The sequence below is a fragment of the Zalophus californianus genome, chromosome X (assembly GCF_009762305.2).
Source record: "Zalophus californianus isolate mZalCal1 chromosome X, mZalCal1.pri.v2, whole genome shotgun sequence".
In the NCBI taxonomy this organism is placed as follows: domain Eukaryota; kingdom Metazoa; phylum Chordata; class Mammalia; order Carnivora; family Otariidae; genus Zalophus; species Zalophus californianus.
In genome coordinates, this window is record NC_045612.1 from 127,490,503 (window position 1) to 127,507,676 (window position 17,174).

Sequence of the window (17,174 nt, forward strand, 5' to 3'; positions counted from 1 at the left end):
GGCAAGTTTCTGGAGAGGAAGCTGGAAGCTGGCCTCCCACACAGTGGACAGAGCCTGGAGCAGAGCGGGAGAACCAGCAGCTCTGGGATGAGCTGAGGCCACAAGAGGACTGGCGGCCAGCGAGGAGAGCAGAGCCACAAGCAAAGCAGTCTGGGTGGCCGGGTTCCTTCCCTGCCTTCCTCTCTCGGCTTGCTCACCTTGCTTTGCCTCCTCTGCCCTGCAGCCTCCCCTTCCTGAGCCCGCCATTTCCCCCCTCCCACACGATTTCCCCCAAAGACTTGCTGCCCCTCTCCTCGCAACCATCCCCCGCTCCCAGAGAAGGACTTTGCCTTCAGCTGACTGACACTTCATTCTCTTTTCTCCCACGGTCTCTTCCAAGGCACACTGCCTCTACATCCAAGACCCTTCGACCCTACAAACAGAGGTGTCCCCTCTGCAACCCTCCAGAAGGGAACAGCCGAGCACAGTGTTGATGTGAAGAAATATTCTGGGAGCCTTGGTGGAGCCACAAATGCTGTGGCTCCCCCAGACCCAGGGTGGGCCTCCCTGTGACGCTGACTAATGCCAGGCAGATTTTTAACGTTGAGATGCATACAGCTGCTTCTGCAGAGGTCAGTCAAAGGTTAAGAAGATGAGATGACGAATCCACTCAGAGCGAGACCCAGAGCTCAGAGAGCTTGACTCAGTGAGCAGTCTATCTCAGGGCTTTAGGACACAGCTCTGAACGCCCACATCCATCCGTGTGTTAGTGTCTTAGGGCCGCCGTAACAAAGCAGCAACATTTCATCTTGTACCAACCACAGACTGGGGGGGTTACACAACAGACCTTGTCTTCCCACCATTCTGGAGGCTGGGCGTCTGAGATCCAGGCAGGGCTGAGGCTGGTTCCTCCTGAGATGAGGCCATGGTGCTCTCCCCATCACACCACTCATATCTGTCCTCATTGTGCCCAGACCACTTCAGGTCTGGGCACAATGCACAGTACGTCTTTCTAGGTCTTTCAATGTCAATGAGAACCAGGGCAGCTTACTTCAAGGTATTTGTTTCATGCTTCCCCCTTCCCCGATTTTCAGCTTTGATTCATGATCTTTATTTTTCCAATTTTTGTTTTAATTCCACTATAGCTAACAAAAATAAACTCATAATGGGTTAAGGGCCTAAATGGGAGACCTGAAACCATAAACATCCTACAAGAGAGCATGGGGCCATAATTTCTCTGACATTGTCATAGCAACATTTTTCTAGATATGTCTCCTGAGGCAAGGGAAATAAAAGCAAACATAAACTATTGGGGTTTCATCAAGATAAAAATCTTCTGCACAGTAAAGGAAAGAATCAACACACCTAGAAGACAACCTACCCAGTGGGAGAAGATGTTTGCAAATGACATATCTGATGAAGGGTTAGTATCCAAAATATATAAAGAACGTATACAACTGAACACACACACACACACACACACACACACACACACACACACACAGACACAAAACCCCTCAAATAATCCAATCACATGGGCAGAAGACATGATCTTTAAATCATGTAAAGCTTTATTTTAAAACAATGGCTTATAGGGTTTTGAAACTTTGGCACAGATGTTCAGGCAAGGAGTTTCAATTTTTACAGATTAATGGATTTTGTATATCTCTTTTCCCTTTAGCAATAAAAGTTGTCATTCATTAGTAACTTGTCACAAATACTCACTGAACCAAGTCTTAGTAACAGCAACTGTCCAGTCACTTAAAGGATTCCAGGGTAAATCAGAAAGGTGATCAAGAAGTATGACTCCCTTGAACGGGTTCATGGAAACTCATACACAAAGAACATAAACACGAACAACGTAGCATTTTTAGAGCATCCTAATAAAGTACAAAATCGATTGAGTTCAAACCCTGCATATGTTTACATTTTTGTCAAATTTGACTAACCACCCATATAGGGTGAAGTGTTTATTAGGGCCAAGGCAATAAGACAACACACACACAGAGGACTCATTGCTCCAGGCAGCACATGCCATTTCAGGTTGCAAAGAAAAATATCCTGGTTGTGGAATAATGTTTCCTGCTTCAAAAGAAGCCATTGTAAGTTGGATCCCGGTGTCTACTGGAGGTGAGATATGGCGGGTGTAATCTGGCACGTTAGGCTTGCAGCTAGCAACCCAACAAAGACTCCATGCTTGAGTCTAATCAGCAGATTATCTCCATGTCTAGACAGTGAGTTAGGCCTGGCAAAGGGTTGGCTTTGCTCATGCAGATAGAGGGGGCTGACGAAGTCTACCAAAGGTCTTTGAGTACAGAGCCCGGGCACTGCTCTGTTGCACAGAGGATATGACTTACCGCACATGAACTGCCTTTCGGAATTCCAATGGGTGCATTGGCTATCTCCAACTAAAAACCTCCCACGTATTATTTACCTAAAACCCTGCTTGCTGAGATCATTTTTGGCAAGAGCGATGGATTATGATAAATCAGTATTTCCTGGTCTCCATATTGCTCGTCATTTTTGTTTCCATGTGTTATTCTACCATTCCCTGGGGGACACTTTCATATCCTAATGGTCTACCTCCTTCTGCACACAAATCTTAAATTATCTCATGGCTTCAGCATCTTGTTCCTAGGTCTTGTTCACATGTCTGGAATAGTAAAGACATAAAAGAAAGAGCTAATTGTCCGGACGGTAAAAAAAATAAATAAATAAAAATAAGGAGAAACACATGAACCGAGTCCTCCGTTCTAAGGAATCAAAAGTGCTATAAAAGCATCACAATAATATTGGTTGAGTGTTGTCTGTGTGCTAAGCCCTGTGCTAATTGCTTCACAGACATTATCTCCCTGAAACCAGTGAGTCAGGATGATTGTGATTACCCAAGTGGGAGCTGGAGTCTGAACTCAGCATTTGGCTTCAGCCTCTGAGTTCTTAACCGCTAGTCTACACAACAGAGCACTTCAGGGCTCTGCATAATCATTATATGTGGGTTTTATTCTTCTTTTCACATCAGGATCTTGGAGTTCTTTCAAAGTATAAATAAATGGGGATTTGTGTGTGTGTGTGTGTGTGTGTGTGTGTGTGTGTGTGAAACAGAAACTTTAAGCTAGGAAAAAAATTCTTTTTTTTTTTTTGCTTTTTCTATTTAATCTTTGTCCAACCAGAAGATTATAACTGAGGAAAAATGGTGAACCCGTTGAAGCAGGAATAGCTTATTATGCGTAAGAAGATACTAAATACCCTTGTGACTTTGTTCCAACACAAACCGGGAGTGTGGCCATAGGAGAAGCCAGTTCTCAGCCACCCCCGTCCTCTGAATTTGGAATTGATGACTTCTGTCGAGGTATGTTTCACTGGCGGTTTCTATAAGGTGCCAACGGATAATTCTCAATGTGAAATTTCTCGACAAGAGAATCTGCGCAAATCTGTTTCTCATGTTCTCCCAAAGCCCTCGTCGCTGTCAAAGTGTGTTTCTAGAAGTACAGAATTTAGGGCAGCCCTGTGTTTCCCCCACCTTGTGCAGTTGCAAAAGGGGCAACACGGGTGGAAGCCCTAGGCTTTTCTTCTCTTGACCCCTGGCTGTTCTACGCTTTTGTAAATCTGCACGGTGAGAAATCTACTGGGTCTTGCTGATGTTCTCAAGAGAAAGGAGGGTTCAGGCTGTTGGCGCTGTTTGGTTCTTTAGGAAATTAGTTTTGTAGGGAAAAAAAAGTCCCAAGGCACATATTTAGAACTAATAACAGTGTCTTTCAGATGAAGCGGCGTGGATGTGTCAGGAAAGGCAGATGGTGGTGTCATCCCAGCGGACAATGTGAGTTTGTGGGGCTATCGCCTGCCTATGCTGGAGCCCAGCGGAGTGCTGGTTGAGTGCTTCTGTTTCAACCATCTGTCTGTCTCTCTTCTCTTCTCCCTCATGTGCCCTGTTACCTCCCACCTTGCCATGACGGTGGTTCCTTCCACAGGCACGAAGAACGGCCTCTTCCCACTTGACAAGCAATGTCAACACCAAAGGAGTGATGGAAAGAATACATCTGTGATTGAATTTCTTGCATTTGGACCCCTTTGGCCTTTAGGACCTGATTTTTTTTTTTTTTTTTTTTGATCACTCAAACTTCCTCAGATCACAGATGCTAGGGTGATGGAGAATCGAGTGCCCAAAACTGGGAAGTTGGTTCCCAGGTTCTGGCTCCTTGAATCCATGCTGTGCTAAGGTGAACAGAATGTTATAAGTCCTGAGACTTATATAATAAGTCAATAAGCATGAGATCTTATTCTCCTCTTCTGGAAAACCCAGGTGTCTGTGTTAAAGAGAGAGAGAAACATTGCCCGGAACTTGGTCCATAGCCATGATGCCATTATTTAGATGTTATTCTGTTCTCATTCTATTTTTTCTCATTTCACCTCCCTCCGTATTTTACTTCTCCACATTTTTTTCTTTTAAGATGTTATTTTTAAGTAATCTTTACACCAAACATGGGACTCAGACTCATGACTGTAAGATCGAGAGTCGCATGGTCTTCCAAGTGAGCCAGCCAGGTGCCCCTCCACATTTCTTCTCACCTGGATGTATGACAAAAATCATGAACGTAAGAATAAATATGAAAATAAAAAGGAATAAAGAAAGTTTTTTAAAGTTTCTTTAAACAGGGGCGCTTGCGTGGCTCTGTCGGTTAAGCAACTGCCTTCAGCTCAGGTTATGGTCCCAGGGTCCTGGGTTTGGGTCCCTCATCAGGGTTTCAATCCTGACTGCATATGAGTGTGACCTGGGGAGTTCAAACACCAATCCAGTGCTAGATTCTGCTCCGGGAGATTCTGACTTCATGGGTCTGCTTCTCTAAGTGTGGTCCCCTGGACCAAAGCATTGCCTGGAAGCCACTGGAATTGCCGAATTTGGGGGCCCACTGCAGACCTGCTACCAGGAGCCAGAATCTACACTCTAACAAGATCCCTGGGCCATTCATATGCACATTAAGGCTTTATAAGCACTGGTCTAAAAGGGTTTCTCAGATCCTTATATTTTGGTTCTCCTCCCTGCAAAGCAGTACACACAATACCACAATATACTGAATTACAAAGTACCAATTTTATATTGAAAAGCTCTTACCAGGCTTCCAAGAAACACATTCACCCCAGAATAGTCCACATACCTCCATAGTTCATCTACACTGTAAACTTTTTAAAAGATTTCTTTAACAGAGATTTGCTCTCACAATCCTTTAACTTAATGCAGGATAAATTATGGGCCAAAAAGGAATCTCAAACCTCTTTCAAAGTAAACAGTATTGAGAAAGAGTCCTACAACAGCTCATCTTTTTTTTTCCCCCTAAACCAAAGCTAAACCCCAAAAGAGCATCTGTTCCAATTCCGGGGCACTATGTGGAATCTTAGAAACAAATTATACGTTAACAATTTGTAACCACAAATTCCCAGATGATCAGTAAGTGGGAGAGTTACTTACAAAGAATTAAAAAAAAAAAAAGAAATAAAGAAAAGGAGACATTCTTCCGGCTCAGGCTTTATTTTTTAATTTGGAAATTGGCTTATTTTTTCCATTTGCCTTCCAAGATGTGGAGCAACTTAACGGATGGCCACTTGCCATCTGTTTCATTCCATTTGAAACGCCTCTGATCAAATTATTTTTTGACCACCACGTTTCCCTCCTTTTAATCTACCTGCTTAGTGACAGTTAAAATGTGTGTATGCTGTAGATGGCGGCAATTTTCAATGTCTTTGCCAAAATTATATAAGTAGATGCAGTTGTTTCTCTTTATTAAGCTAATTTTTTTCCCTTCAGGCACTGACGTGCCATAGATCATGGTTTATCCTCCTTTTCATTAATATGTCTTCCACGTGTAATGGATATTCTCCATATGCCTCATTCAGTTAAAACGTGTTACATTTTGCATTGATGGCATATTCTGTTAAAGCAAAATCATGGCAGATCTTTTTTCTGGGTTGTGGTCTCTATAAGAAGAGTTCAAGTGAAAATTTCTAAAAATGTCAAATCTTTCCCCCCACCCCAACCCCCCACCCCAATTTTGGACGTAGTTGGCTTAAAGATCCAAAGGGTTTGAATATCATCAAAGGTTACTTCTGACTCCAGCACCAGGATGAAGACGTTCTAGTCTTTTGAACTGATGTCACTTTTATTTTCGAATGCTGGTCATGAAATTGTTTGCAAATGTGAGGAACATACTTTAGAAACACCCAGAAGGCACGAGGCGGGTATGATCAAAGAGCAGTAGGATTAATACTTTAGTATCACAGATGGAGACGAATTTTCAAAAATACATTCAGTCTGCATTTCTACTTTCAAAAAAAAAAAAAAAAGCTCAGCTTCTGTGGGTACAATGGTTCATCTTTGTCTGTGAGCATCCCGACCTTGACGAGGGACCCAAGGGCTGATGAACACGAATCGCCAAACAGGTTTGACCTCAGATGGGTACCACAGGGGTCCCTAGCGTGGTGTGATTTGAGGCAAACGGGGAAGTTCTCCCACCCAAATCAACCAACATAGTAACAAGAAGAAATAATAATAATGACGATCTGCTAGTGATCAAGAGCCAGATTTTTGGTCTAATACCAACCTACTTATCATCCTTTACTTCTCAAAATGCAAATGGCCAGTGGTGGGGGCTGTCAGATCTAGCAAATGAAAATATAGAATGTCCAGTGAGAGGGGAGCTTCAGATTAACGATGGGTAATTTTTTAGTCTAAGTATGACCCCTGAAATATGTAGGATATACTTACACTAAAAAAAAAAAAAAAAAGATTCATCAGAAAATCTAACGGAACTGAAGTCTTGTAGCTAATCGTGCAACCCCACCGTGTCCGGGGAATCCTGCGCCTGCACTGCCCCAGAAAGTGGGGGCGTACAGGACAGCCCCCCCCCCCGAAGGAGCACTGGGCTGCTGTCCGCACATGCAGAGCTCCAGGTAGGAGGTGCCACAGCTGTGGATCGATGGCCACGAGGAAGGAGAAAGGCATTCTGGGTAACTGCCCCATCCGTCCCTGGGTCCTGAGCCAGCCTTGCTGCTGGGACCATCCCAACGGATCGGCCCTACCTTCTCCCCTTGCCGAAGATACAGTGGCCACAGAATGAATCCATGAGGACATGCTAATGTCTGTTGGGGGCTCCTGAGAACAAAAGCACATGGACAAATTTATACCTGGACCTCTCAAGCCCTGCTGTCCCCCAACCTGTCCTCAAGAACAGATTATCCTTTCCTCTGTCATCCAGTCCTGCCCCACCAACCTGTGCTCTTCAGGCTCTTGGTGGTTTAGGAAACTAAGGTTTAAGGAAAAACGAAAAAGCTTCTATTCTTGCAAACTCTCTCTCTCTCTCTCTCTCTCTGAGTTTTGTTTGGCTTCTCTTTGCCATTCCATGTCATCTTTCTTCCCTCTGCCCACAAAGCTAATGCAATACCGGTATCATGTGGGTCCTAGCTGGTTTTGAGTGGAGAGTTGGACAATCAGTGCAGAAGGATTTAATATGAAATTGACTCACCTTCTCCCCCAATGTGGAGAATCTCTGATTTACATGCAGCCCAGAAGTCTAATGCGGAGAAGTTTTCCTCTACCTCATTCATTATGTGCAGTATTTGGCTGGCAGTTGGTACTGCATTTCATTTTAATTGCTGCCTATTATCCATCTATCTATCTATCTATCATCTATCCATCCATCCATCCATTATCCATCCATCTACCTATCCATCCATCCATCCATCCATCATCTCTCCATCCACCCATCCATCCATCCACCCTTCCATTATCTATCCATCCAGCCAGCCATCATCTATCTATCTATCATCCATCTATCCATCTATCAATCATCCTACCTATTTATCCATCTATCTGCCTACCTACCCACGTGGATTAACATGGTTATATCCACCAACTTAGGTTGCAAGATCCTTATTACTTTCCCCTCGCAAAAACACCCACACAGTCCCAAACCATCCACATATTCTGACCCTAGATTATTACTGAATTTTTTTTTTCATATAAGCCAGTCCAAGCCCTCTCTTGGATTGAGATGAGTGGGGCCAATATTCCCAACCAATGCCACATCTGTTCTCAGTGATGAGATTTTGACTTTAATCTAGCATTCTTTTTTTTTTTCTAAAGATTTTATTCATTTATTTGACAAAGAGAGACACAGCGAGAGAGGGAACACAAGCAGGGGGAGTGGGAGAGGGAGAAGCAGGCTTCCCACAGAGCAGGGAGCCCGATGCGGGACTCGATCCCAGGACCCCGGGATCATGACCTGACCTGAAGGCAGACGGTTAACGACGGAGCCACCCAGGCGCCCCTTTAATCCAGCATTCCTGACTGCGGAAATCATTACATTTGTTTTCTTCCATTTTTTGGAGAAGGAGAGATAATGGTTCCCCAGAACATTGGCGAGGTCATTGCATCCCGGAAAAGCAAAAGTGGACAAGCCGTAGTGACATACATACAGGACCCTTCTCCTAAGAATAATAACTATTATGGTTGGCATTATCATAATTTTAAATGCTATGGAAGATCCAATCTGTCAGAAGAATCTACCTATCAGTCTCAGAATCTACCCAATCTACGGAAGACCTGATCCATCAGACCTATCGTATCGATGAGAAGTTGCCTACCACGTCAAACGTCTTGAATCCTCTTCTACTGGCCACCGTTGCTGCCCCAGCTTCCCGAGAACCCATCCTGGCTGGAGTCACTCAGCTGTCCTAAGAATCTTTCCAGCTCTTGGCATGCACATTCCGAAGGGAGGGGGAGCCATCTGGACCAATGTGGGGATGGAAGCACATGGATAAAGAACTTCCCCTCTTGTTCTCCCTGTGCAGAGTTTTTAGATTAGTTAAAATCCTCAGGAGGACCTGCAGGTCCAGCTCCCACTGCCAGCACTGAGAGCTAAGTCACTAACGTGTCCTCAAATTGGCTTTCCCTCCTTCTCCGCTTCACCGCACCCTCCACTTCCTGAACTTGTGTTCCTGGCCCTCTACCCCCAAGCAAATGACTTGCACAGAAGCCCTGGGGCCTCCGGCTCTACTCCGAGCCATCCTATGATGATTTCATGCCTACAAAATAAACTCTGGAGGTGATGAAGAGAATCAAGTGAATGTACCGACTTCTTTGAAAGGAATCAATTGTGTTTTTCTCACACCAACAAAATTAACAGCCTTTTATTAGATGATTATGAACTTTTTGGCAATTTGGGTTGTTTTTTTTAAAGATTTTATTTATTTATTTGACAGAGAGAGACACAGCGAGAGAGGGAACACAAGCAGGGGGAGTGGGAGAGGGAGAAGCAGGCTTCCCACGGAGCCGGGAGCCCCATGCAGGGCTGGATCCCAGGATCGAGCTGAAGGCAGATGCTTAGTGACTGAGCCACCCAGTTGCCCCTGCAGTCTGGGTTTTCATGACTCCCAGATGAAATTCATTGGAAAAAAAAACAAGTGTGCCTCAATGTATCCTGATGAAGCATTTGGATTCTGAGGAAAAAGGAACGTATAAACTAGACAGAAAGGTACCCCCCTCCAGCTACTCACACATGGTATATCAACCTGACAAGAGGTTAATATGGAGAATATGCAAAGGGTGTCTATTAAAATGAAGAGGAAATCCGACAGAAGATGGGGCAATGGATGGAGACCTCGTTCTTAGAAGGGAAACCCAAAGAGCATCAGTGGAAGGAGTAGGCAGAGTCTGGCTCCACCTGGAGAATATGTCCACGTCCCAATCCCTGGACACTGGGAATTTGTTACCTTTCATGGCAACGGGAATGAAGGTAGCAGACAGAATTCAGGTTGCCAGGCAGGTGATATTAAAATGAGGAGATGGTCCTGGGTTATGCAGGGGGACCCAGTGGAACCACAAGGGCTCAGGAGCATGGAAGAAGAAGCAGAAGACAGGGAGCCAGAGAGGTGGCTGCTTAGCAAGGCTTGACCCAACATTGCTGGCTTGCTTGCAGGGCAGGAGAAAGGGTCATGAGCCAAGGAGCTCATGAGCACCATGAGCCAAGATGGGCAGGCAGGTCCGAGGGATCACTTTGTGTAGTCAGAAGGAAAGAAGAGAAGACATAAGGGAAGGAGGAGGGAAGCAAACATTTCCTCTTGCATGTTTCAGGCAGTCCTATTTACTTAGCATTTTCCTTATTTTGTCTGAGTGGACAATTCATACGGCCACGTGTTCCCGAAACACGAGACAGACAAGACCCATTTCAGCCTTTCACGTGGAGGACAGGAAACATGGCGCAATCTTGGTTGGCTTAGCTCCCCGCTGCCCTCAAACTGGGCCCACTGTCTTCAAACCATTCAGTTCAAAGGATGTCCCTTTATGCATCAAACGTTCACAGGCAAACCTACATCCCGTCTATCCGTGGCCTTGGGACGTGCAGAGATGCTGTACACAGAGTTGCCGGACTTCTTCCCATACGGAGGCAACATATTCTCTGCCTGCTCTTCTCTCCGTGATATTTCTTAGTAGAAGAATTATTGCCGTGCTTTGTGCCAATTGCAAAACCCTCACTTGGCACCTCCAGCACGTTTCCTTCATGAGGTTCGGCAGAGGGGCCACAATGCTACTTCTCACATATTCCTCAGCGGCCCCTCGGTGTTTTCATGGTGTGGGATACGGGGTGGAGACACTGGCTAGCCTCGTGGAGCACCTGAACTTCTGTTTGCGTTGCATGTCTTGGGGGGTATCCCAAGATTTTCGAGGTGGCTTCTGGGAACTGAATGACACGCATTCCTGAGGATGGAATTGCACAGAAAAAAAATCGTCACCGTTCCCCTTGGGAGCTAACAGGCAAACACAACCTACCCACTAACTTTTCCTTCATGATGTTCAATTTCCATTACAACTGTCCTGGACGACTTAAATCATGCCAGTCCCCTTTATGCCTGAACACACAGCCAAGAAACTGGGTTGGCTTCGAATAAAAGAGAACTACATTTTTGTTCCTGTAAAGCGCTGCGTATATGCTGTATTTCAGACATATAAATTGATAGTCTGTATTGGCTGACGGAGAGAGCCTACAGTCTCCTGGACGTGGGCCCACCTGGATACCCATGAGTGCCAGGTGCTTCATTTTGAAAGGATGGAGATAAGCGAAGGCGGGTGCAAGTTCTCTCGGCCAGAACAAGCACAAGCACGCGTTTATTCCAAAGAAAATAATGCACAGAAAGCACAGGGACTGTTTTCTCCATAACAGTCACAAGGGTGCCATGAAGATGAGGTCACACAGATACCCTACCTGGCCCTTCGGGGTGCACCTGTGGCTCATGGAATGTACAAAAGGAGGAGTTTGGGGGTAATGGGGCTGTGGCTGAATGTGCAACACACCTGCCTTTGAAAGAGTCAAGCTCCTATCACTGGGGACAGTCAACCAATTAAGTCTGGCCCGGCCCTTGGCAAGGAGGTAACCCAATTAATTCAGCCGCCGACTGGGTGATAAAATCCCATGCGCAACATATAACCAAATCGGAAACCGCCCCTGTTGCATTTTATTTCCTTTGCAAGCCCAGTGATGTCTGTTACTTCAGTCATTCTGGAGTTAAGCACATCAGCTGTGATTTCTGTTCCTTGACGGAGATTTTAACACCTTCCCACTCCCCTGCTTGGGTTCCCTCTCTCGCCGTGTCTCTCCCTGCAAAATCAATAAATAAAATCTTTAAAGAAAACAACACCCAAAGCTAGAAAAGGATGCAGGTCATCGGACGTCTGGATTCCCTCCATCAAGGTCACGCTCCCATGATTGCAAGAATGTTCTTAGTGGCAATTAATTCTGTGGCTTACGTTACATGTGCAGGTTATTGTTTCCATATGTGGAAACCATGTATCTTGTAGCTGTATTCCTTAAAACACACACACACACACACACAATATAATTTTCCAGGTGTTGGCCCCAGGGTTGAGGGTTATGTATCAACGTGTTACTTTGCTTTTTTTACTTACTTAATAGTCCTGAAATGTTTAGTCTCCACTTGAAACGGTTACATAACTTCCCTGCACCTCGCTTGTCAATGAAGGATCCAGGGTATGTCAGTGAAGGGTCCAGGGCATGCGGCTCAGTAAACAAAACCAGCCCCCCTTCGATGCTCCCGCAGGATGCGTGGGTAGACGGTGGGTGGTTCCTTCACGACACAGATCTCCTGTTTTAAGATCCTAATTCACGTGTGCTCTGCACGTTCCTCTAGGACTGGAAGTAGCAGGGGCTCAGATTATACTGTTAAATTTGTGTATTTTTGAAAAATACCAGTTATGCCACCTGATTTGCAGTGAGTGCCTTTGAGAAGCACCTTTATTTTGTATCTTTATTTTTTAGAGATAGAGAGAGACAGAGAGAGAGCTCGAGCAGGGGGCAGGGAGCGGTGGGGGGGGAGAGAGAATCCCAAGCCGACTGCACACTCAGCACAGAGCCTGATGCACACGAGGCTGTATCTCACGACCCGGAGATCATGACCTGAGCTGGAATCAAGAGTCAGATGTTCGAAGGTAAAGTTGCTAAAGTGGAGGGGACAACGATCAGATTTATGGTGTCCTTTCGACACTCGGATTAGCAGGAGGGCATGGATATCTGGACGTGGGAGGCCAGGTACTGTGTGATTCCATCTGTGTCTCAGATAAACTCACGCATAGGGTCTGAACTCAAGGTGAGCGGTTGTCGGGGGCTGGAAGACGCGGATGGGGAGTGACCACGTAATGGGTCTCCTTCGAGGATGACGCAAACATTTTGGAGCTACATAGTCGTGATGCTTGACAACACTGTGAATGCACGAAATGCCCCCAGGATTGCAGGCTTTAAACTGGCTTAAAATATGGACCGTTATCTCAGTAATCATTTTCAGGAAGGACTGAGACTCACGGAGACCTCGCTGTACTTCACGATAATAATAAAACAAAATAAGACTGAAAACAAAGCAAATATATGCTTTCTTTTGTACATTTTCTTACCAGTGTAGTACTGGCTTTGCTGTTCTAGAAAGTGCTGAGTCTTCCATGATCATTTGTCCTAATTGACACCATCTTATAAAAGTTGGGTTTAGGGGCGCCTGAGTGGCTCAGTTGGTTAAGCACCCGCCTGAGGCTCAGGTCATGATCCCAGGGTTCTGGGATCAAACCCCATGTCAGGCTCCCTGCTCAGCGGGTTCTCTGCTCTGCTTCTCCCCTGCTCATGTGCTCTCTCTCACTCAGTCTCTCTCGTTCAAATAAATAAATAAAATCTTTAAAAAAATTTGGGTTTATATTTGAGCCCTGATTGTTCTATCATTGAGAACTTTCCTCACTGCACATTAAAAAACAACAACAAAGCAACTCAGCTCAAATTAGGAAAGCAATAGAGGTGCGAATTGGTTTAGTGGGTACTGAGAAGGTCCTGTTAATGTTTCTGGGAGTCACGAAACCATGCAGTCCCTGGGGATGCTAACCTTGGACTCGAAGCTGCTGGCCTCGTCCACCTCCCTTAGGGTGCACCTGCCTCTGCATGGCTCCAGACTGTAGAAAAATAAAGCAGGGGACGAGATTGGAAACTATAGGGGCAGTGGTCAGGGCAGGACTGGTCAAAAGGGAACCACTGAGCAAAGACCAGGACAAGGTGCTGGAGGAGGTCCTGGGGGGAGTTGAAAGAAAATCAATCTCAAAACAGACACAGTCAGTGCAAAGGTCCCGGGGCAGCAGCTGGCCCGGCTGAATCAGGAAAGAACAATATAAGAGGGAGAGAGAGGCTCTCCCATATACACACACACACCCTCAGAATGGACAAAGAATGTTTACGAGAACAGAGTCTGCATTCTTGGACCCTATTCTCTATATACCAAGGTTCAAAAAGGTGTCAGAGAATGGGGAAGGCTTTGGTGAAACTATTGCTCTCCAAAGATGTGCACCCGCGTTCTCCTTTTCAGCCCGGGAGAAAGTGGGCTCTAGCAGAAGGCTGCCTTGGGGGAAAAATCGACAGGTGTTCCTGGCAGTTTGGGGAATGTGGACGTGTGCTTACCTGCACACCCAGGGTTTGTTCCGGCAAAGAATGCAAGTGTTCCTTCCACTTTATTCATAAGTGAATTCTATTTACATCCTTAAAGACCACATTCCGAAGCATGTTTGATGACTTTGAAATTTAGTTTGGGGTTTTGTTTCGGTTCGGATTTTCGTTGTGTTTTGTTTTTGGATGCCTAAGCTGTTCTGCCTACAAACACACACGGGCATTGACCACCTGGGGAAAATCAGCATGTTTCTCTTTCCTGACATGCAGGGTAGGGCCACTGGGCACGAGGATTTATTCTTACTTGTATGTTTCCAGAATGACTTAAACTCTCTCCAAAACGCATTTTCTGTCCATTAATGAGGCTACTCCTTCCACTTGACTTCACCAAAAATCGGGAGCCTTACCTGGTGTCCTGAATGCATGCATTCACCCACAGGTGAAATTTGGGGGACCCACTGAAGGGCTGGGTCCTACCAGCCTTTAGAGCTCAGAAGGAGCTTCTAAAGGAGCGAGCTTCCCTCGGAAATGCCCTCGAAGAGACTTGGTGTGCATTCCTAACAGGCAGCTCGAACTGGGCCTGTAGAGTCAGCATGAACACAGGCCAAAATGACTTGTTCCAAAAAAAAAAAAAAAAAGTCTTCACAACCCTTTTTGAGCATGTTGAATGTTCCTCAAGTATAGGACATCTTTCTCAGACGAGTATTTTCAAGTCAAAGTCGAGGCCTTCGGCAGTTCTTATTTTGAAACGTGAGCCGGATCTCGGTTTCTGCCTAATTGCCATCCAGAGCTGAGGTCTTCGAGGGGATGCTTTAGTAAGTGCTGAGATCTCCTTGCCTGCCCCGTCTGCCTGCCCCCGGCCTGTGCAGTGTGCAGGGTGGTAGGAGGGAGGAATAATTCCATGACCTCATCCCCCTGCGGTGGTTTTCCTCCAAGCGCAATTTGGAGACCCAGAGTGAAGGAGCATGTATGTACCCATGACTTGCCTTGCTCAAGACGCTTCTGCTCAGCTAAGGGGCCGGGATGGACCGATACCCTTTGTGTTGCCCAGAAACCCCTTCTGGCGTGTCCCCCACGACAGGCCTCCCAGACTTCGCAGCTACACACCATGATTTTTCTGTGCGTTGCTGCCCTCCTAGCTGAGCAGAATTTTCTCCACAGCCCGTTTTGCAAAGATGACCCTGCTGTGCTTGGGAGATTTGCAGAGTGTCTCCGATAAACACCTCTCCTTCCTTCGGCAGGCTACGCCGCTTTAAATTACGCTGCTTGGAAAATCTGGAAGCATTTTAGCACATGCAGCCGAGCGGGCAATTTCCGACTGCTGTATCTACGAACAAACGGAGCAAAAATACCCCCTCGCGTTCGGCAAGATTGCCAGTAGTCTGCATCCTCCCTGAAGGTTTACCCTAGACACACGCGGGGCCAAGTTTCCCACGGAACGTTCCGCAGAGTCTGTTTCTGCTCCAATAAAGATATGTCCCCACCAGCGATCCGTGCACCCCAAGGGATTTCCCAGCTATGCAAGTAGACATTTCCTGAGTAGACATTTTTCTCTGTCTCTGGGTCACCCCGCAGGATTGACGGTCAGCCGGGCAGCAGTGGGGGGCTTGGGGGGGGTGGTGGAGATGGAGGCCAGTCACGTGACCCAGAAGCGCCGTTAAAAATCCTTGTTAAGCAAAGAGCCACGTCATTCCCTGGCCATGCGTGGCCTCTCTTAGAATATTAAACTCTCCCGTTCAAAAACCACAGCCCTTAGGAGCGTCCCCCCATCCAAGAAACTGCCGGTCTCTCCCCCAGAGAGCCTGTGTTGGGGGAAAGAGTGGGCGGAAGGAGGATGAAAGCCACTAGAACGCACTAAAAATAAGTGAGGCTAGGTTCACCCAATGGTAGATACTAACACACACATGGGGCAGCTCCTGGGTTCTCTGTACGCCCTATCCTGATGTGTTGATACCCTACCCCTGACAGGTGGGCGTCACACCGTCCTTCTTTTATGTTTGGAAAAGCTGATTTTAGGGAGGGCCAATGGCATGGTCTGGGCTACCCAGCTAAGAGCAAGCAGGAGGAGGGGGGAGGCTTGAGCGCAGCCATCTGACTCAGTTACCAATTGCTCTGCCATGCCCGGGGAAGTCTATACCCTTCTAACAAGAGGAACAGTGCCAAGGTTCTCATAACAGTGCAGACAAGGCTCACAGGTGGGGGGTCCCCCACAGCAAAGGACTGTAGGGATTTCTGAGCCATGAGGTTTTCGTATCCCCGTGTTCCTAAGAAGAAAAGCCTGGTCAAGGGCAGGAGGTGGAGGCCGGGGACTGGTCCGGCAAAGCCATTAGGATTTCTGTCTGAATGCCCGCGTGCAGAGCATTGAATTTCAAGAGCAGACACATCTCAGTGATGCCTTTTCCATGTATCCGCCTTCCGAAAGCTGCCTGCTACCAGCCTGCCGCCGGGGCATCTGGGCACACGAGTCGCTGCCCCCATAAATGGTACCACGGGGCCTGTAAAAAGCACGTTTTTGTGCTAATAGATGTCTCTTGTAGACCAAAGACGACAGTAGGCAAGAGCTCATGACCAAGTACATTGTTTTAGCTTGGGTGTCTGTAACAAAATACCATAGGTTGGGGGTCTTAGACAACAAGATATTTATTTCTTATGGTTCTGGAGGCTGGAAATCCGAGGTGAAGAAGCCGGCAGATCTGGTTCCTAGAGTGGACACTCTTCCTGGCTTATGGATGGCTGTCTTCTCTCCGTGACCTCACATGGTGGAGAGAGATAGGAACCTCCGATCTCTTCCTCCACTTACAAGAGCACGAATCCCACCATGGCGGCTCCATCCTCAGGAATTCATCTAAACCCAATCACGTCCCAAAGGCCCCACTTCCTCATACCATCCCATGGAGGGGTAAGGCTTGTTCCTATGACTTTGGAGGAGACACAATCCGGTCCGTAGTGTATCTATCGTCAAAATTCTGGTTCAAGGCGAGAACTGCCACTTCATGTAGGAACACGGAAAAGCAGTATCGGACACGTGGCTAGAGGCACCATGCCTCCATCAAGGCACGTGGCACTGGACTCCAGTGGACTCTGGCCAATAGTGAAGTCAATACCACTCCTCTGCTCCAAGCGCATTAGAGGTAGCTACAAGCTCTCCTAGCTGGTTGACCTGCCCTTCATCTTCTTCCCTCCCCAACCTGCACCATCGTGCAACAGGGAGAAACAGGT